The following is a 22,084-nucleotide window of genomic DNA, read 5'->3' on the forward strand; positions in this document are numbered from 1 at the left end:
TTCAGTAGTTGTGGCGCACGGGCTCTAGAGCGCAGGCGCAGTAGTTGTGGCGCACGGGCTTCGTTGCTGCGCAGCATGTGGGATCTTCCGGGACCAGCGCTCGAACCTGCGTCCCCTGAATTGGCAGGCGGATTCTTAACCACTGCGCCACCAGGGAAGCCCCCTTACTTTCTTTTTATAATTTGGCTTCGGCATTTCATTTTAAATTCAGGCATGAGGGCAGAATGAATCGAGGCATCTGCTCATGTAAGGGGTTCATGGCTTCAACAATGAGACCTATTAAGAACTTAGAAAACTGGGAAATGAGAGCACTCATTTAATTAGTAGAAGATTCCATAATAGAGGTAATTAGTTACCTTGGATTATAAGTCAAGAAACTGTAGATGTAGAACTGAAAGTTTGGGAACACCATCTCCAATCAGGGTAGGCTAGGTATAAGCCCTGGATACTTGTCCACTTGTACCGTGGTTGGTCTGCAGGTGGATAAAGCGTAAAAGGGGCACGATCGGCCTGGCCTATGAAAAAGAAAAATACCCAAACCAGTCAGCAAGATTTCCCCAGCACTGTCCAGGATATTAGAAACCTTTGGCCAGTAGACTTGAGTTTTACCTCTTTGGCAAGATGATTTCGATAAAGGAGAAAAGTGCCTCAAACTCGTATTTGAGGGACATTTTTAGGATCACCTAATCACTGTAAAATCATCTCCGTCTGACACACTCCTGACTGCACCCATTAGGTTCAGCATTCCAACCCCCAGCTTGATTCTCTAGCCAAATCTTTGCGTTTCTTTTCAAATAGTACGCTCCAGCACAGCTGTGGACTGACCAGGAAGAAAATTAGTTTCTCTGCTTTCCCTCCACGTCCCAGGACACGTAAGATAACAGATGTTTGTTCTCTGTCACTAGTGTCATGGGCACTGTAAGTTAGGTTGGAACAGTATTTCAAATCTTCATAACAAGGCTGTTTCAGTTAACACAGTACTAACCAGGCGTCTGGAACTTGAACCCCATTGGACTTTCCCTCGGTCACTCTTGAGGTACGAAAGCCCACTTGGGATTTGGGTTCATTGAGAGCTTGCTTTATTTCCCCTATTAGGACTTAAAGCTCCTCGAGGCAGAACCTGATCCCACACACTCAACTGCACTTAGCATAGTGCTATGCAAATAGGAGGGGTTCAGATAAAACTTTTGTAAAGGTTGTTTTATTATTTGCTTATCTTTTCACTTTTATTATGGAAATTTTAAACACAAAAGAGGTGAAAGGGGAAGGAATAGTATAACAAACCTCTCCTCACTCATTGCTCAGCTTCATCTATTATAAACTCAGGGCCAGGGGCTTCCCTGGTGGCGCAGTGGTTAAGAATCTGCCTGCCAATGCAGGGGACACGGGTTCGAGCCCTGGTCCGGGAAGATCCCACATGCTGCGCAGCAACTAAGCCCATGCGCCACAACTACTGAGCCTGCCCTCTAGAGCCTGTGAGCCACAACTACTGAAGCCCGCGCGCCTAGAGCCCGTGCTCCGCAACAAGAGAAGCCACTGCAATGAGAAGCCCGCGCACCGTAACGAAGAGTAGCCCCCGCGCGCCTCAACTAGAGGAAGCCCGCGTGCAGCAACGAAGACCCGATGCAGCCAAAAATAAATAAATAAATAAATAAAAATTTAAAAAATAAACTAGGACACACTGGATAAAAAAAAATTTCCATCACTATTCTTCTCTTGACATGTTTACTTGTGACAAAAGTATTACTGCCCAACTGTAGCAATTTTGCCTCAAGCCACTCGTGTTCTTTGAAGGTTTTGTGTTGATGGAGACATACCTAAAGATTTGTCCTCTGAGACAATCTTGGCGTGACAGCTCCAACAGGCTGCAAGTGAAGCGAGCCTGACACTCCTCCCTCAGGTCAGCAATGGGGGGCATGTTTTTCCTTATTGTTTATGAAGAGCTGATGATTCATTTTTAGAAAATCATGAATCAGCTGTCAAAAGGTCTTCTTTGTACAATGGTTCAGATTATAGCCCCGCTGGGCAACCGCTGTGCCAGGATCCTCTGTTGACTTTCTGAGATGCCAGGATTTCATCACCTCAGCTGAGGTCCCAGGGCTGCACTGGCTGTTTGGTTCTCTGGACCTGGCAGTGGCCCGTGACCAGATATGTTTTTGGATGCAGTGATTGCCATGCTATTCCTCTTTCAAGTGGAAGGGGGAGGGTAAAAGCTGTGCCGCTGCTGCTGATAAATAGCATCAGTTCCAAAGGGAACAATTACTTCATTTAAAAAAAAAAAAAGTGTGAGTCTAATTCATAGAGGCAGGGGCTGAAAGGAAGTCTTTCTTCCCAGAGGCAGTAGAGCACAGTGCAGAGCATGGGGGTGCTTGGGTCAGGCTGTATTTTAATCTGGCCTCCACAGCCTACTGTGTGACCTGGGGCAGCTTACTTGATTCAGTGCCTCAGTGTTCTTATCTGAAATAAGAGGTAATCATATTACCTATATCATAGCTTGTTAGGGGATTAAATTTATTCAACAAATATTTAAAGAACACTACTAACTGTCAAGTATTCTTTGAGATGCTGGTGATATAACAGTAAACAACATAAAGATCTTATCCTTATGGAGATCATATTCCAGAAGGGGAGACATATCCCAACTAATAAATATCTAATGTCAGGTAGACAAGTTTTATGAAGGAAAATGAATCAAAGTAAGGATATGGAGATGAAAGGAGTTAATACAGGTAAAGGTCTCAACAAACGCTAGGTGTTATTATTGTTTCCCCTAGTCTAGGTCCAGAGGCTCGGCCAGCCCCACGGCTTAGCTAAGGAGGAACCGATCTCATTTAAAGACTCTACATGCATGATTGATGTATGCTTCAGAGGAAGGGAATGGTCATTCATGGCAGATTGTGACTACTTACTTGGCCTTGTGTTCAGCACTTTTAAATCCTTCAAACAATTCTGTAAGTTGGGTATTTTAAACCCAGGTATTAAGAAGAGCAAACCAAAAAATATAAGAAACTTCTTTGCCTACTCCATGCATGTTCAAAGCTCTTGTAGTTTCTCCTGCCTGAAATTTCTCAAGGATGCTGTTTTTCCTGCAATGGGTTCAAAGAAACCAAAGAGTTGGAAGCTCTGTGTACTGGACAGGCCATTTGGTCTGCCACTGGCACTGCCCCCCTCCTAAGTGATTACAAGCAGTTCTTTACGCCCAGGTCTCCATGCTCGGAGCTCTGTAGCTCAGCCGCCCTGATCTCAACTGATCTGCGATGCTCCTTGAGCTCAGGCAGCTGTATAGAGACTGACCAGTGGCCTATATCAAGACTAACGGAAATGAAATACATTAGATTGTGGAAAATGGTGTGTCATCGGATTTTTAAAATGGTGGTTGGCAGAAGCAGGAAAGACAGCTGGAGTCCAGCTGTAAGCAGGCAGAGGGGAGGGGAATAGTAGAGGTAACAAAGTAGCGTGACTCGGTGACCCAGACTTGGGAACCGTGGGACCGCGCATCTACCAAGGTATCCTGAGTGACTGCACAAGGCTCATTATTTGGCTGCTAAACGGCCTTTCTGTCCTCATTTCCCTTTGTACTTTAAGATAACTCCCTATTAACTGAAGCTGAAAGAGGCAAATGTCACTTAGATGAAGCTGGTCTATACACGGCTGTGAATATTTATTCTGTAGAGCTAGGACCAAACGGGGAGGACAAAGTACTGAGCAGAGGACATGTTATTTTTTTCCCATCCGCTTTGTTGTTCAAGATCAGGACAAACTCTGGGGAATCTGGTTCAATGAGGAATACTTGAGGAATGTGAAAAAAAAAATCTTCAACTCCAAGATGCGATAGGCTTTAACACCCCAACAAAGACCTATGTTTGGAATTTGATTCACAGCCCTGGAAAGCCATTCTGGAGCCTTTTTAAAGGAAAAGCTTGGGGTGATCCAAGGACAGCTGAAGATGTGGGAGAATGGTCCGTCAGACTTCCTGGCACTGCTTCTCTTGGCTATGCAGGCTCTTTTCAGCTGAAAGACAAGTGAGAGAGGGAGTAGGTCAGAGCAATGTTGCCTATTTCAGGTCTGGAGAGCAGTAAGACTGGTTTGGAAAATGCAGGAAATAAGTTGCAAGAATTGATTCATTCACTTGATATGTGTTCAGATTAGATCCTGTTGAGAGACGGGGTGACCTAACTCACCGGGTACACTTGGGGAGGGCCGTCCCCGCTCAGGTCCTTGGCTTCCTCAGCAATGGAAAGAATCAAGTTTGGGCAAAGCTAATCTCTCAAGCCACAGCTCTAATAGTCTGAGTCCAAGGTGGGAAATCTACCAAGGCCCCTCTGATTACTTTATCCTGTGGTACTTTATTCGGTCTGATGATTGCCACAGAGGGGACGGAATTCCTGGGGATGGATCAACTGACATATAAAATTTTGTAAAAGATCATGTTATTTTTAAGTGGAGCACTGTTCAGGCTCGAGGCAAGCAGGAGGTGACTTTTGTTTTGTGTCACGTTGGGTAAGGCAGGGATCATTGTGTTTGGGGAGACTTTCCTGCAGTGATTCTGACTGTAATGCACTTTCCCTTTTCAGCAAGCACCTTCTCATCCTTCAAAGCTCATTTCTCCCTGCAAACTTCATTGCTCTCTGCTCAGTGTTCCCATAACCCTTCGTCCATTACTGGGCTTGTAACATCGTGCTGAATTCGTCTCTACATCTTCCTCTCCCTCTAGACTTTGATCTCTTCAAGGGCAAGGACTGGGCCTTATTTATTTTTGCCTCCATCACACTGTGCTTGGGACTTTGTAGCTCTATAAATGTTTGTTGAATGATGAATGATATCTTACTTAAATGTTTATGCTCAGGCTGACACTGAGAGTCAAAGTCTTAAGAGCAGAAAATAACAATACAGCCAGTTTCTTAAGAGTTTAATCAAATCTGAATAGAAATCTTCACCAGTTGGATTTGGGAACAAAACTAAGAGGCAAAAGCCAAGAAGATTGAAGCCTGATAACCTAGTAGGATATTGAAAAAGGGCAAAATCTTATTTGCCTCTGTTGGTGAGTTAACAGCCATAAGCTTGACAAACTCCTTCTGGTGGAGAGTCTGTCCTCTCTGAGTGTGTGCTGAGCTCTGCAGGGAAGACTGGCGTCAGCCCGGGCTGCTGCGGGGTCGCAGTGGGGACCACCCAGCCGAGGTGCTTCATCAATACCATGAACGCACAGGGCACAGAGGTGGCCTAATCCTCAGCCGAGAGGTGCTTTGATGCCACGATTTGCATTTTATTTTCCTAACAATTAAAACAATTAAAACAAACTGATTTATCTATTTGTTTCATTCATAATTTATTCAGCACATATTTATACTGAATGCTTATTATTTTCAGTGCTTAGAGGCACTGGATAAAACAGTAAACAAAATAGACCAAAAAAAAAAAAAAATTCTTATAGGCACTGGATAAGACAGTAAACAAAATAGACCAAAAAAAAAAATATTTCTATCCGCATGGAGCTTACATTCTAGCGTGCAAGACAGATAATAAACAAATGAGTGAAATATAGGTAGATATGTGAAACGCTGAGGAAGAAAAAAAGCAGAAGAGGGGAATATGAATGTGCAGGGGTGCTTACAATGTTTGATAGGATGGTCACCGAAGGCCTTACTGAGAGGGCAATTCTTGAGTCAGGAAATGAAGGAATCGAGGGAGGAGCCATGAGGCAATTTGTGGGGAGAGTAGAAAGAGCAAGGAGAAAGGCCCTGAGGACAGAGTGAGCGTGGTGGGTCCAAGGGCTCGGTAAGGAGGCCTGAATGGCTGGTGTGGAGTGAACAAGAGGGAAAGTAGCCAGAGGGAAGAGATTAGAAAGGTAACATAGGATCACATTGCGCTGGGCGGCAAGGACTTTGCTTTTACTTCAGATGGAATGGGAGGACATTGGAGTGTTTTGAGCAGGAGAATGACTTGACCTATTTTATTTTACTTATTTATTTTTTTAAAGATGCACGCCTTTTTATTTTTTATCTTTTTTAAAAAAAAAATATTTATTTATTTTTTGGCCACGTGACGTTTGGGATCTTAGTTCCCCGACCAGGGATTGAAACTGTGCCCCCTGCAGCAAAAGCTTGGAGTTTTATTAATTTTTTAAAATATTCATTTATTTATGTATTTGGCTACACCGGGTCTTAGTTCCGGTGCACGCATGCTTAGTTTCCCTGCCGCATGTGGGATCTTAATTCCCCGACCAGGGATCGAACCCCCGTCCCCTGCACTGGAAGGTGGATTCTTAACCACTGGACCTCCAGGGAAGTCCCCTAGCTTGACCTATATTAACAGGATCAGTTTGGCTGCTCTGGTGAGAAAATCCCACAAGGGCAGTTGAAAGGAGACCAGTTGTGATGCGTTGCAATAACCTAAGTGAGATGATAGTAGCTCAGACAAGGCTGGGGCAGCGAAGATGGGGCTAGAAGTGATGCATGTCAAAGGCAGACCCCGAGCAGGGCTGAGAATGAACAGGCGGAAAAGAGGGAGGAAAACCAGGCAAGGGGAACATCCTGGAAGCCAAGTGAAGCAAGTATTTCAAGGAAGAGAGAGTGAGCCACTGGGTCAGATGGCCCCGCTAGGTCCAGTGAGCTGAGGACTGCGACGCGGTCGGCAGGTTTAGCAACGTGGAGGACCCGGTGACCTGGAGAAGAGCGGCCTGGGAGGCGTGGCGGGGCATCTGTGATGGAATGGCAAGAGAGAGGTTGGGCCAGTGGACACACGCGATACTTTCAAAGACTTTTGCCAAAAAGGGGTGGAGAGAAACGAATATTGGCTGAAGGGACACGTGAGGTTTCCAAAGTTATTTTAAGGTGGGAAAATTCACAATATACTTGTATGCTGATTGGAATAATTCGATAGGGAGAGAAAAATGGATGATACAAATGACAGAGTGGAGAATGGCGGTGCAGTGTCCATAAGTAGGTGAGAGAGGATGGCCTTAGCCAGAAGCGCAGACAGTCCAACCATCTATAGGAGTCAGAGAGAAGGCAGAATGTGTGGTGAAGGGAGATTGTGGAAGTTCTCTTCTGATTGCTTCCGTTTCCTCAGCAAAGCAGGAAACAAGATTGCCCACTGGATGAGGACGGAGGGAGAGCAGGAGATTTCAAGGAAGAGGATACATGAAACAGCTGGCAAAAGGAGGAATTCTCTACATGTTAGGAAGTTTCCAGAACGACAAAGTTGTCAATGGAGAGATTTAAGCATAGATAACATTTACCACTGTTATCCTAGGGGGAAATTAAGCATCAGATTGAGGATGTAGTGATGGTTAAATGTTCCTTTCTCAAGTCTTTAATATTTATTCTTTCAGAAAGTTATGCCTGGAAGGATTTTTTAGTATTATATGTAAAATCTTCGGAGTGGTATAGAAATAAAAGTATTTATGCACATATATAAATACATATAACTATTTGTGTTTATACAGTCTAATTTACATAAGACTTTCAGAATTCCATCTCATCAAAACATCAATAAAATGTTTAACAAAACTCTGAAGATAGAAGAAACTGAATTTACTAAAGTCTGAAAAGTTAAAATTAAGAATTCTTATCTAATAGCCCGAGGGGAATGTCTGCTATTTTATAAGCATTGAAAGTCCTCAAAAATCTTGCAATAATAATACCATGCACTCTCAGCACTCAAAGAACTGCTGGGAAATTGCCTCATTAACCTTTATAATACCCTTGTGGGGTCGGCAGGAATTTGATGAGATTTCCATTCTCTATGGTGGGCAAATAAAGACAGGGGAATTTGAAGAAAATTGTAGACATAGATCAAATATAAGTAAATGTTATGTTGAGTCCTGTGAGGGTCATCAGTTTAGGGGCATAAGAATGAATTAAAGATATTAATCACCTTAAGATGAACCAGTCATTTTTACTTGGATCGTAGATCTCAAGAATAGAGAGTCACGTTAGAAGAAATGATGAGAATGAAGGGAAAAGAAAAGAAAATTTACCGAGAACTTTCTGTTTGGGTCTTTTAAACTGTCTCCAGTCACAGGTGTTGGAGAAGCAAAGACTCATTAGAGAGAACAAGAAGTATGAGAGTAAAATGAATACTTTGAACAAAAACAGGAATTCTAGAGTTGCTAAAATGAGGGAAAGGAATGCGAATGAGGTGAAACAGAAGAATCTTATGCGAGGTATATAAAGGAAGGCAAAGGAAAAAGCTCTGAAAATTTCAAGTCTGGGAAAGCTGAGCTGACTAATTCTTATGATCTGAACTGAAGTGTGTCTGGGGGCGGGGAGGATCAGGGGATGGAAAGAATTGATCATCTCCTAAAGATAGCACTCTTAGTTTGACACCCAAATGATTTTCTATTAATAATAAGCATCCAGGAACTTCCCTGGTGGTCCAGTGGTTAAGAATCCGCCTTCCAATGCAGGGCACGCGGGTTCGATCCCTGGTCGGGGAACTCAGATCCCACATGCCACGGGGCAACTAAGCCCACGCACTGCAACTACTGAGCCTGTGCACCACAACTAGAGAGAAGCCTGTGCACTGCAGCAAAAGATCCTGCGTGCCACAGCTAAGACCGGACACAGCCAAATAAATAAAATTTAAAAAATAATAATAAGCAGCCGCTAATATTTATTGAGGATTTACCATCTTCTAGGCACTCTTCTGTGCTTTACATGTCTGAATTTAATCCTTATCATGTATCTATGAGGTAAGAATTACTATTATACTCATTTTACTGATTAGCAAATTAAGGCACAGAGATAAAGCAACCTGCCCAAAGTTGGTCATTACATGGAGCAGCTGATAATCGCATTCAGGAATTTATTATGTACCTGCTGTGATGAACAACTGCATATTCGGTCCATACTAAATACCTGCTGAATGAATGAATGAATGAACCAGTGAATAAATGACCTGGTGTGGTTCAGTTCTCAGCCAGGCTGAGAACCAGGTGTTTTGCCGAAGTTTTACTTTTGTCTTAGGTTCGAAGGATTGGTTAACAAAAAGACACAACTCGTCACACAAATAGACAATTTCAACCTAACTTTAATAGAAAATCATTAAAAAGAAAGAAATAGAAATGAAAAGGGAAAGAAAAGTAAAAGCATGTACATCACCAAATTGGGCCGACACCTACATTCATACTCGAAGCGCGCCGGGAAGTCCTGAAAACAGCAGTCTGGAGTCCTGATTGGGAAAGGTCCCGGGCAGTGCGTCCACTCCACGAGTGAGACTTCAAACTGCAGTTTAGGGGAGTCTGCTTATAACACCAGGCCACTAACAGATATCATCAGTTTGTGTGTGAACATGCAGCTCTGGGTTTCTTCAACAATTCTGTTTATGTCATTTTGTGTATCATAAGAATTTCTAGACCCTTGGGAACTGGCCAGATCCCTGAGACTCAAGAAATTCCACGATCCACTCCTTTCTTTAACTTTTTTTTTTAGTTATTTCTGAGATACACATTTTAAAATAATATAATAACTAGAATTACGACTTATAACATTATACCAGAACATATAAGATTTTTAGAAATTTCATGTAATGTCTGAAACATTTATATTAACATATTTCCATACAAATAACCCAAAGAAAGTTTAGTATTAGTTGTTTTGTTTGTTTGTTTTTTTATACTGCAGGTTCTTATTAGTCATCAATTTTATACACATCAGTGTATACATGTCAATCCCAATCGCCCAATTCAGCACCCCTTCTTTATCTTAAGTGTCCCCAGACTTGCTGGAGGCAGCTCACAAGCAGGCACGTAGACCAGGCAAGTTCACGAATTGGTCAGAGGCCTAATATCGCCTCTGAAGCTGGAGACTACTTCCATTTCAATCCTCCTAACACCAGGCAATACTCAAAGTACCCAAGTTTTTTTTTTTTTTTTTTTTTTTATTTATTTATTTATTTATTTTATGGCTGTGTTGGGTCTTCATTTCTGTGCGAGGGCTTTCTCTAGTTGTGGCAAGTGGGGGCCGCGGCATGTGGGATCTTCCCAGACCAGGGCTCGAACCCGTGTCTCCTGCATTAGCAGGCAGATTCTCAACCACTGCGCCACCAGGGAAGCCCCCCAAGTTTTTTTTTAAAATAAATTTATTTATTTATTTTTGGCTGCGTTGGGTCTTCGTTGCTGCGTGCAGGCTTTCTCTAGTTGCGGCGAGCGGGGGCTACTCTTCGCTGTGGCGCGCGGGCTTCTCATTGCAGTGGCTTCTCTTGTTGCGGAGCACAGGCTCTAGGCACGCGGGCTTCAGCAGTGGTGACACGGGGGCTCAGTAGTTGTGGCGCACGGGCTTAGTTGCTCCATGGCATGTGTCCCTGGACCAGCGATCGAACCCCTGTCCCCTGCATTGGCAGGTGGATTCTTAACCACTGTGCCACCAGGGAAGTCAGTACCCAAGCTTATAAATGAGGTGTTCTGTCCTCTTTTTGAGAACTTTTTGCTTCCTTGTCTTCCTTTGGGACTCCCCTTCCAATAGGACCCCAAGTCTCTTTTGCTTTCACCCTGTCCCCAACTCCTTGGGTGTTTCTTTCACCCACGGTTTAAGTCCTATAATCCTCCAGCACTCTAAACCCTCTTTCTATTCTCTCCTTAGCTAAAAATCAAGACTGTTAATGCTTTAATCCTTAACACAGGTAGTCAAAATTAGCATACAGGAAACAATTCTCACTTGTCAGGAATAAAAGTGGAGACCCTGGAAACAAGTCTGCAACTAGATCTTTGCTGGGGATCCTCTTTTAATGGTGTTAAATCCACGCGCTCCTACCTTTATGCTTTTCAATTAGAAAAGCTTTTAATGCACATCTTTTATATAGAAAATCTGGAAGATGGGTGTGGCAACTCAAAGTTTCCATAGGTAGGGAACTTGTCAAAAATGACAGCCAGAAAAACTGGTATCCATCGACACATATATCTTTGCTATCCCTTTTTTTTTTGCACATCTATGAAAATAATAATTGTAACTATTCATTGATTGCCTGCTACGGCCCAGTAATTCCGCCAAGGATTCCATATGTTTTTTTTTGTCATATAATGCTCATGAGGACCCTGAGGGACAAGAAAATAAGCTCAAGGATTTACCTTGACTCACACAAAAAATAAGTGGAGAAGCAGGATTCCAGTTCATTCTTCCTAATTTCAAAACTGGTACTTTTTGGTACTTAGCCCTGGAACCCATTTACTGTTTACTGGTGATAAAGATGGAAGCACGCACGGCCCCAGGCTCTCCACCACCTCCCTGAGAAGACCTTCACAGCAAATGCTCTTCAGAAAGCCATGAAAGCTTCACTCATCTGTTGCAGTAATTACAACATTTATATTCTGGAAACTCTTTAAGTCAAGTCCCAGAGGCCCCAGAGAGGAACAGGTTCCTGGTATGGATGTCAGCCAGGAGCATTAGCTCTGGCCCCATGGTTACTTCTGGTCACTGAAGTGACCCCAAGGAATCAACAGGAATGCTTCCTTTCTCCCGTCCCACCACCCTGGGTGCCAGTGAGGATAAGAAAATAGGCATTTGCGCACATTCTAGCATCTTCCTAAACTCTGAATTTTAATCCTTTTTCAAGAGATTTCTTTCTGTTTGTCCTCTCCCTTTTCTTATCCACCAGACCAGGGACTTAATAAAGGTGTGTTGGTCTCAAAATACTCTTCAGTTTTTATCTCATTCCATTGAATGAGTTTCAAATCTCCCTTAGGGTAAGTGCCATAAGGGCAGGGACCTTGTGTTTCTTGGTCTTGCTGTATTCCCTGTGCCTAACTTCGTGCCTGGTATACAGTAGACACTCAATAAATGTTTGCTGAATGAATGACTATGTTAAACTCCACTAAATTGAAGAAAAATAGCAAATGACCTTAACACCTTGGCCCTAGGGTATTTAGGAACTTTGCAAATACAGATTTCCAGACTTTGCAGTAGATCTGCAGAAATTGAATATGCATAGCAGGAGCATGGGGAAGTTGTATTTTTAATAAAAGCACCAGAATCTTCTTAGTATTAGGCACATTTTGGAAACACAGCCCTGGGGTTTTTAATAAATGTGCTTCGCCTGGGTCAGTGTCTCAAAGAGTACCTTTTCCCCCTGCCGTGTAACACTCACTTATTGAGCAACTACTACAGCATTTCTGAATTGTGTCAAGCATTTGTCTTTTTCCTGCTATGTAACTTTGTTTTTTGTTTGTTTGTTTGTTTTTGTTTTTGTTTCTCTTTTTGGCCACACCATGCAGCATATGGAACGTCCCGGGCCAGGGATTGAACCCGTGCCCCCTGCAGTGGAAGCGAGGAGTCTGAACCACTGGGCCACCAGGGAAGTCCTATGTAACCTTGTTTACATTGATTCCCAGGCTGTCTTTAGGTTAATTAATTCTTTCACTTGTTTTTTCATTCAACAAACATACTTAAAGTCCATCAGAAACCCACAAATACGTTTAGTTGAAAGAGGAAATGTTCACTGAAGTTCTATGTCTGGGTCGCTGTTCAGCGGTTGTCACTGGCTTTGACGGGCAATTGACGCTGGTGGTAGAGAATTGGGGAGGAGGGTGAGGCAGGAAGAGATGTGGCTTGGCCTTCTGTCAATATTACAACATAGTTCTACCCTTGGCAGTGAATAAACTGTGAAGGACTGTCTGGATTCCTTTATTGGCCACAAATGTAGTTAGATAAAATATTATGTGCTGCTGGGGCTTGGTAATGATTATTTTTTCTATACAGAGATTTTTGGGGCAATGGTATATAACCTAAGAGTGATTTTCTCCTGCTTGTGCAGGAAGAGTCATTTAATCCCCAAATCTATTTTGTCCTTGCCACTTTGCCTACGACCTTTTCTTTAAGTATGGAATCCTTCTTGCTGGACAGTACTATCCGTTAAGCAGAGTTGAAATGCCAGCTGGAATTGCAGACTTGACCCTCTGCAATGTTATGTGTGTGAATGGATGTTTTCCTTCATGGATGTCAAAACCAAGTTAAATAGAATAGTTGTGTGAACAAGAAAGCACCTTTGTACTCAAGAGCCCCGTCTTTGGAACTGTATGCCTCTGTTGTTCTCTGGGCTACTTGGTGGCTCTGCGGAAGAACATACTCACCCCGTCTCCTTCCCACCACTGGCTTGGCCTTACTCTGCCTCGAAACCCCTATCTTCAGGGTTTCTCGCTGTAGCTCTTTGACAACAAAAAGGAAGAAAGGCTAACAAACGAGCCCCATAGACATATCCCTTAATATGTCTTTTGGCTATTGTCTCAAAGTCATCATAGTTATTACTCAGTTATTCAATTAATGATTATTACTCAATTATTACTATACCTCAAGTCTATCCTTCCTCCCTCCCTCCTTCTTTCCTTCCTTTCTCCCTCCCTCTGTTAAATTTTTCTTGAGCATCTACTATGTTGGGAGCCCTGTGCTAGAGGAAACAGTATAGTTGGGAAACTCTTTCTCAAAATTTGTCTGTGAACCATGGGTATCAGACTAACCTGGGGCGTTTGGGAGAAAGACATGAGCCCATCTAAGCCTATTTCATTTCATACCTGTGTGATAGGGTGTGGCTAGCAAGAGCCCTAGTGGCCTTGACGCACACTAAAGTCAGAACAACTGGTGTAAAGGAAAGACACAAACTCTGCAACTTAGGAGTTGTTTGTCTTTAGTGGAGTTTCTTCACCTGACTTTCAGCTTCCTCAGCTAGAAAACTCCAGGGTCACTATGAGGAATGCAGATAACGAATGTAAAATACAGTTCCTGGCACACAGTGGGTGCTGAATAGATGGTCGTTACTTAAAACGAGCTGCCTTGGAGGATAAAACAGCGGTCCCCAACCATTTTGGCACCAGGGACCGGTTTCGCGGAAGACAATTTTTCCACGGGTGGGGGGGTGGGGGGGCGTGGGGGGGATCGTTTTGGGATGACTCAAGCACATTACATTTATTGTGCACTTTATTTCTATTATTATTACATTGTAATATATAATAAAATAATTATACAACTCACCATAATGAGGACAGGAGGTGGAGCTCAGGCGGTAATACGAGCGATGGGGAGCGGCTGTAAATACAGAAGAAGCTTCGCTCACTCGCCAGCCGCTCACCTCCTGCTGTGCGGCCCGCTTCCTAACAGGCCAGAGCAGTACCCGTCCATGGCCTGGGGGTTGGGGATCCCTGGGATAAAAAGTTTAGTCAACGTAGTTCTCTTCACCTTTGTCTTTTCCTAAAATCTGCCCAACTTCCTATCAATTATGTTTCTCATCTACATCAGTGGTTATCAGCCTTGGCTGCTCATTAGAACTCCTTGGGATGATGGGGAGTTTTTTAAGTCCTGATGCTAGGGCCTCAAACCAATCTCGTTAAAATCTCTTGGAGGTAGGATCATGATGTCATGATTTTTTAAATTCCCCAGGCGATTCCAGTGTGTTTCTGGTCTACATTCCCTTCATTCTCCACCCTTTCTTTATGTCCAGTGGCACTCTTGAGCCCTCTAGTTCTTTTTTGGATGATAGCTTGTGGCCACGTCATGCCACCTCTAGTGACTGAGAGGACTGTACTTTTTTGATTGTTTTTCAAAGGGGCAGGTTCTGGTGTCTATCCTGTTTATTGTAAAAATGGGCACCATATGGTAAGTCCTTGAATAGGGGCACACGACAGTGCTGGTGAGACCTGTTATTAAGCAACCTTCAAAGCGCAAGTGTGGAGCTTGAAACGGAAGCCTTGGGTGGAGCATGAAGAGCCACCGTAATAGGGACAGACACTGAGGGAAGCTAGGAAGCTCTGCTAGAAGGATTGGCAAATGAAAATTCTCGAAGCTTCACTGTAGGGAAAGGGGGGAACCTTTCCTTTTACACCCCTCTTTCACACTCAAACTACTTTAAGACAAAAACCAACCAACCAACCCATATGGATATGAATGAAAAGGATATAGGACATTTCAGGGACTTCCAGGACAGGTGTGCAGGGAGCTCCAGGAGGGCCTGAAATGCAGACACACCAAGCCCTCAGAGCTCTTTCTCTTAACCTTGTTTTTCTGTTTCTTTCTGTACCTTGTTTCACTGCTCTTTCTCTGGTGGACTGATTTCTCTGCTTCTTCGGGCAGAGAAAGTTTGCTCCCTCACAGCCCCCAAGTTTATGTGTTATATTTCTGGCTAAACAAAGACACTTAAGACACTCTTTGTTCCAATTTCAAATTTTGCAGCAGTGGATCTTATGTGTCTTGGATCAGGTATTTCTTTCGACCACAGACAATTACTTTCTCTGAGGCCCAACCAGCAGCCGATTTTGTGTGCAGTTGAAAATTTTATTTCCTTCAGATGTGGAACAACTTGGCTATAAAATGCACTTGTGATAAGTGGGGTTATAAGGTGTGTGCTTTTATTCCTCCATATCTCATTTTTATCATGATAAATTAATGCTCACTGAGACAGTCTGAGCAGGAGACTCGTCGTGGTTATTTGTTAGTGCTCTGACATGTGTCCACCAGTCATGCAGAAATGTCACAGGTTGGAGAACACACCATTTTTGTGATAGTCATTCATTGCAGAAATATATAGAAGACATGGCATATGAGCCAGTTTGTGTGCCTGAGAATGTGTGTATATCCACCACTTCAGTTCTTAACTTGCCGTTCCACAAATTTAGATACACGGCTAAGGTCTCCACAATTTACTAGTTGTGAGACACTGGGCAAGTCATAACTTCTCTAAGACCCAGTTTACTAATCAGTAAAGTGAGGGATAAAAATTATACTTATTATCATGAGAAGATTAAATAAAATAATACACCTGAAGTGCAAACAAAGTGATTGGCATATTTTGCAATCACTCAAAATATCTTAACCATTATTGTTTTAATTTTTATTATTAAGGGACTAATTTTGGTGCCTAGCTTGTAAGAGCTGCAAAGGATATATATATCTACATCTATATATAGATATAGATATCAATCACACAGTGCTCTCCCCACGACCCATGGCATTATTTTAAAGGGATTTCAATTAAGCACGAATTATTTTAAAAACTCCACCACCGTTTTCAATCTGACAGTGCTTACCAGTAGGGGTCAAAGACTACAGGTTCACTTTCTCTAGAGCCAAGGACAGAGTGAAAGGGGTGGAGAGAAAGCCCATTGCCAATTGGTGACTCTGCAGAAGGCTGGTTTAGAGATAAGCATTATTGAACGAACTTCACTTTGCCCTACACCTAAAGTGATGAAACTGACAGATGTCATGATTTCCAGAAAGAGCAGGAGATAACCTCACTGTCCAGTCAACATTCCTTTAGTACAGGACAGAGTGCAAGTCCAAGGCTGCATGTAGGGGACTCCCGAATACATAATCCTCCTAGAGGTTGTCCTTTCATCTCTGGCTGATTTGACTAGATATTGCCTGGGAGGGGAAAGGAAATCAGCATTTTTCTGATGATCTAGCATGTGCTAAGCACAGTACTATGTGCTGTTTGCAATGTTGTAAGAAGAGATAAATCTGTGATGTAGGTATGAGCTCCAGTTTACAAATGGGAAAACTGGGGCTCAGAGAGAGAGACTGTTGTAACAAAAATTAATGTAATAACTAGTAAGAAGGCAGAGTTAGTTTTTTTTTTTTTTTTTTTTTTGCGGTACGCAGGCCTCTCACCGCCGTGGCCTTTCCTGTTGCGGAGCACAGGCTCCGGACGTGCAGGCTCAGCGACCATGGCTCACGGGCCCTGCGGCATGTGAGATCCTCCCGGACCGGGGCACGAACCCGCGTCCCCTGCATCGGCAGGCAGACTCTCAACCACTGCGCCACCAGGGAAGCCCCAGAGTTAGAATTTTGAAAATATTTTATTATGAACTATATGACAAAAATTAAGCAAATCATAAATACACATTTTCATAAATAATTATAAGGCAGACACCCATATAACTACCATCAGGTCAAGAAATAAAACAAAGGCTCCTTGTGTATCCCTTCGAAATCAGGGCCTTTTACTTTCCTCTTGGAGGTAACCACTCCACTGACTTTTGTGTTATTGATTCCTTGTTATATTTTAAATTTATCAATCTCTAAACACCTTAGATTAGTTTTTCCAAGCTTTTAACTTTATATAAATGGAAGGAAGCATACTATATGTATGTTAATTCTCCCCAAATTGATTTATAGACTCAGCAATCCCAATCAAAATTCCATCAATTACTTTGACAAGCTGATTCTATAGTTTATACTGAAATACAAAGGGCCAAGAATTGGTGAGGCAGTCTACAAGAAAAATAAGGTAGGAGAAGCTATTCTACCACATATAAAAACTTGTAAGCCAGGACTTCCCTGGCTGTCCGGTGGTTAAGACTCTGCGCTTCCATTGAAGTGGGTGTGGGTTCTATCCCTGGTCAGGGAACTAAGATCCCGTATGCCGCATGGTGCGGCCTAAAAAATAAATAAATAAATAAATAAAAACTTGTAAGCCATACTGATTAAGACAGTGTGGTGTTGCTCCAGGGATGGACAAACAGACAAATGGAAGAGAATAGAGCCTGGAACAAACTTACACTCATATGGGCACTTGATATATGACAAGGCGATACTGTGATCCAGTGGAGAAATGATGGTCTTTTCAATAAATGTTTCTGTTGCAGGAAGGGGAATCCCTTCCAGGGCCTGAGAGTGGGCTCTTGTCTAACAATCAGAAATGAATTGTCGGAGGAGACACACATGCTGACAAAGCAAGAGACTTTATTGGGAAGGGGCATCCGGGCGGAGAGCAGCAGGGTGAGGGAACCCAGGAGAACTGCTCTGCCACGTGGCTCGCGGTCTGGGGTTTTATGGTAATTGGGTTAGTTTCCAGGTTGTCTCTGGCCAATCACTCTGACTCAGGGTCCTTCCTAGTGGCACGTGCATCACTCAGCCAAGATGGATTCCAGCGAGAGGGATTCTGGGTGATTGGTCGAACATATGGGCTGGCGTCTCCTCTCTCCTTTTGACCTTTCCCGAATTCTTCCTGTTGGTGGTAGCTTGTTAGTTCCTCGTTCTTTACCAGGACCTCCTGTTGTAAGATAACTCATGCATGTGGCTACCATCTTGTCTGGCCGGGGGGGCAGTGGTTCCCCTAACATTTCTTGGACAATTAGGTTATCTATATGGACAAAAAAAGCAAATCCATATATGAAAATCAATTCTAATTGCATTAAATATTTAAATGTGAAAGGCTATAAAGCCTTTCGAAAATATATTGAAGTATATCTTCCTGACTTCAGGGTTGGGAAGGATTTTTTAAGATACAAAAGCAGAAATAGAACTAGTTTGATTGGTTCCAAAGTCCATGCTCTTTCGACTGTGATATGACTTAGCAAAGGAACAAAATCTCTTTCCCGTGGCATTCCTTGATCCTGCATTTACATTCATGGAAGAAAAGAGGGAAAGAAAGACTTGATAAAAACCTGGAACAGCCTTGGGAATAAGGCTTTTCCTTAAAAACAAACACCATCGACTTTATACATATGTGACTAACTCCACAAAATAACATCTCCAGTGTTCAAAGGATTTAATTCTGCTCCCTGGCAGTTAAAGCTGAGTGGGGATGATCACTGGCATGAGGTTCAAGTTCTAGAGCTTGTCTCTGCTGGATGCAGGGCTCTAGGGTCCTCATATCTGAATGATTTGTCTTTGACTTTAGTTCATGTTGGACAATGCCATGCTTGTGTAATCCTGTACCAAAGCCTAGGTGCAGTCGGGACAAGTGGACTGGAGTGGACAGTACTGTGCTCTGCCCATGTCCCCTGGCACCTCACCAGGGGACATGTGTGGAAGGTGTCCTACTGCAAGGACCTACATCTCTGCCTGCTGGCTTGTTCTCGGTCCAAGCGTGGGGTCCTGTGGCTGTATTGGCAAGTTTATCTTCCAGGAACAGCCATCAGTTAATGTTGATACCGAGCAGCCCTGTGGGGCTCCTGGGCACAAATGCTTTGATTACAGGAAATAGGCTTCTTTCAGCCTCCATGACTTCCCTGAGTTCCAAGGGGCAGATTCAAGCAGTTGCTAATTAGGGAAGGGAAGGTATGCGAGACCAGGGAGAAACAAACAGTCAAGAGAAACAATAATGCAGCCTTGGGACAAGGTCCTGGTTCCCCATCAATATGTTTGAGCTGTTTTGCAGATACTGAAACCCCCTCCAGGTGGGAGAAGTTAATGATTAACAATGGTATTCTGCCCACAAGCATGTAGACCCCAGACCCGTTGGAACCTGAAGGTTGGTGATGCTGACTCCCACTTACCTCACCACCAGCCAATCAGAAGAATGTCCACGAGCTGACCACGCCCTCTTTGAACCATTACTATAAAACTCCTCACTAACTTCTCCAAGTTGGGAGACAGGGTTTTGAGGGCATTAGCTGCTGTGGCCCCCCTTGCCTGGCAAAGCAATAAAGCTATTCTTTTCTACTTCACCCAAAACTCTGTCTCAGAGATTCAATTTGGCACCAGTGTACAGAGAAGCTGAGATTTCGGCATCAATGTTGCTTGGGAATTGGAAGATAAATAGACTTTAGCTTCCTTGTGCCTTAGGGTGGGAAACTCTGAGACATGTTCTCACTGTCTCCCCAAGTCCCCCAGACAGGATTGCACCCCAGTTACCCAGAGTGGTAACATGCCCTCTAATACACACTTGATCAGCTGCCTTCCCTTCCCTCTGTCACCTCCCATTTCCCTGCCAGCACTCCTTGAGATACACTACTTGCACAAATGTTTTTCCCAGGTTCCTTTCCTGAGGAACCCAACCTAAGACAGGGGAGGGTGGGGACACCCTGGGGATTAGGCCCAGGCAAAAGGAAGCAGATGACTGTCCCAAGAAATGTAGAACCAGGGACTAGAGGTCTGTAATCCTGGCTGTGAGAGGACAGCAGAGGAACTGCAGTTAGAGAATATTTGCTCCCAAGGAGGAGACCCAGACTCAGCTAGGCTTGCAGAAATGGCCATAAGGACTGATCCAACAACATACAGAGACTGTGACAGCAAGTAGTCATGACTGGATCTCAGACAGAGAAAAGGAGGAAGCCACAGCTGGGCTGTCCCAAGGAGGATTTGGGGCGGTAATTCAGATGGTCAGACAGCTCAGCTGGGATCTCCTCCCTTTTTATATACATCCTTATCATGTGGGCATCTTGGTGCTCTTAGCAGCATCCCTTCCATGCTACATCCTTCTGGGTTCGGAAAAGCAGTTCCCAGTGGTCCTACCGCCAGCATTTCCTCAGCGTCCAGTGGGAAAAGGAAGGATAAGGTAGGCTCCCTGCTTGATGGCACGGAGTGCAAGCAGAGACAGTCATGCTGGCTCCCACACCTACTCACACTTACTGTGAGAGGATATTAGTATTCTTTGGCTGCAAGTAATAGAAGCAAGTAAGTTGAACTAACACAAGGAGAAAAGGGGTGGGGTTGGCAGGGACAAGTCATGGAACCCAAGAGCAGGAATGCAGCTAAGCTCAGTGAGTGACTGGGAGAAGGAACTAGAAGGCCCTAGGGTTCACACTCTGTTCACATTCTTCTGCCATTTTCGGCACAATTGCTTCACCCTGCTGACCTGTTTCTTTGCTCCTTTGTGCACAGGTACATGACAGGGGAATATGGCTCATTAACCTATATGTGAGTTATATTTCCTGAATCTATAAGCTATATTTCCAGCCACATAAAGAGTTTTGAATCACTAATGGTTTCAATATTTTTTCTTATTCCTTTTTTTGTGGTTTCAAATATTGAAAGATGAATGACGGACACAGCTGAGTATACACCCCTGATCTGATCAGTTACGGCAGGTGGGCTAAGTTCTCAGAGTACCCACGTGGCTATTAGGGATTTACCTGTATTAAGTAAAATTCCCAGAGAAGGTGGAGGGAGGTCATTAGTGTGTACGCTTGACAGATCCACTTAAAGATGTCTGCTTGAGAGGGAGACTAGATGACCATGGGCACAACCCTAAACCTTCCTAGGTCTCGGTTTCTTCCCAAATAAAAAGAAGGGCTGCCAGACTTCCCTGGTGGTCCAGTGGTTAAGACTGTGCGCTTCCATTTGCAGGGGACACGGGATCGATTCCTGATCTGGGAGCTAAGATCCTGCATGCCACAGGGCGTGGCCAGAAAAAAAGGGTTGGGACTAAACACTTTTTGTGGTCAACTCCAGCTTCAATTTGAACATCTATAAACTCAGAGCCTCTCCTTTTCACATTCTGTGACATTTTCTAGAGCCCAACAACCATTTTCTTGTAACTATGAGGGGGACATTTTACAGAAGAGCTGCCACATTTTAGCCAAAATTCCCTTTCCTTTCCAACTGGTCTGCATTATTTTCCTTCTGGAAATTGAGAGCAGACTAGGGGAACTACGAAGGTGGCTCAGGGGCAGGGCAGGCCAGGCAACCCGGGTGGAGCCCTTCTGTGTCTTTCAAGCCCTGGAAGGAAGAGAGACGGCAGACATCGTGTAGGAGGCAGGCAGATGTTTAGAACTGGATGCACGGTACTTGCTGGTTAGCTTCGTCCCTTCCCTGCAACGTATCTCTTCCTGCCAGATGGCTCACCTGCTTTAACTCTGAACTGAACCCTAGATAACAGCAGCAGGTAGAAAGTGAATAAATAACCTTTTCCTCTGTTGACCTCTCTCTCTGCTTCTCCCAGCCATGTCAGTTATCTACTTATACACCCTAATGTACATCAGATTGTTCTCGAACGCTGGTCACGTCCATGTCACATCACACGTGGGGCTGCACGCACCCTGGTGCAGCTCCAAGACAATAGCTCCCTCTGTCATGCTTGGAGAAGTGGGCGGGGCACTGGAGCCCCTCCCACTTCCTCTAATGGCTCCACCCACCCCAGATCCAGGTGCCACCCCAGGCTCCTCCCACCTCTAACATCAGCTTCTTTCTCCTCAGGGAATTTAGGCAAGTGCAGCCACTGCTGGCTTTCTACATCAGAAAGTTACCCATTGCTGCATTCCAGTATTTTCCCCAGGATTCCTCTGCCCTGGGACTGTCAGAGAACCCACCCTGGCGTGAATGGGTGAGCATAGATCCAATTTCCAAGCCCCATGTCGTTGCAACTGTTAATAATAATAATAACGCCATACCTACTTCCTCTTTCCACCCCCTTGTCTTCTTTTTTAATAAATTTATTTATT

The sequence above is a fragment of the Physeter macrocephalus genome, chromosome 7, assembly GCF_002837175.3.
Source record: "Physeter macrocephalus isolate SW-GA chromosome 7, ASM283717v5, whole genome shotgun sequence".
Taxonomy (NCBI): domain Eukaryota; kingdom Metazoa; phylum Chordata; class Mammalia; order Artiodactyla; family Physeteridae; genus Physeter; species Physeter macrocephalus.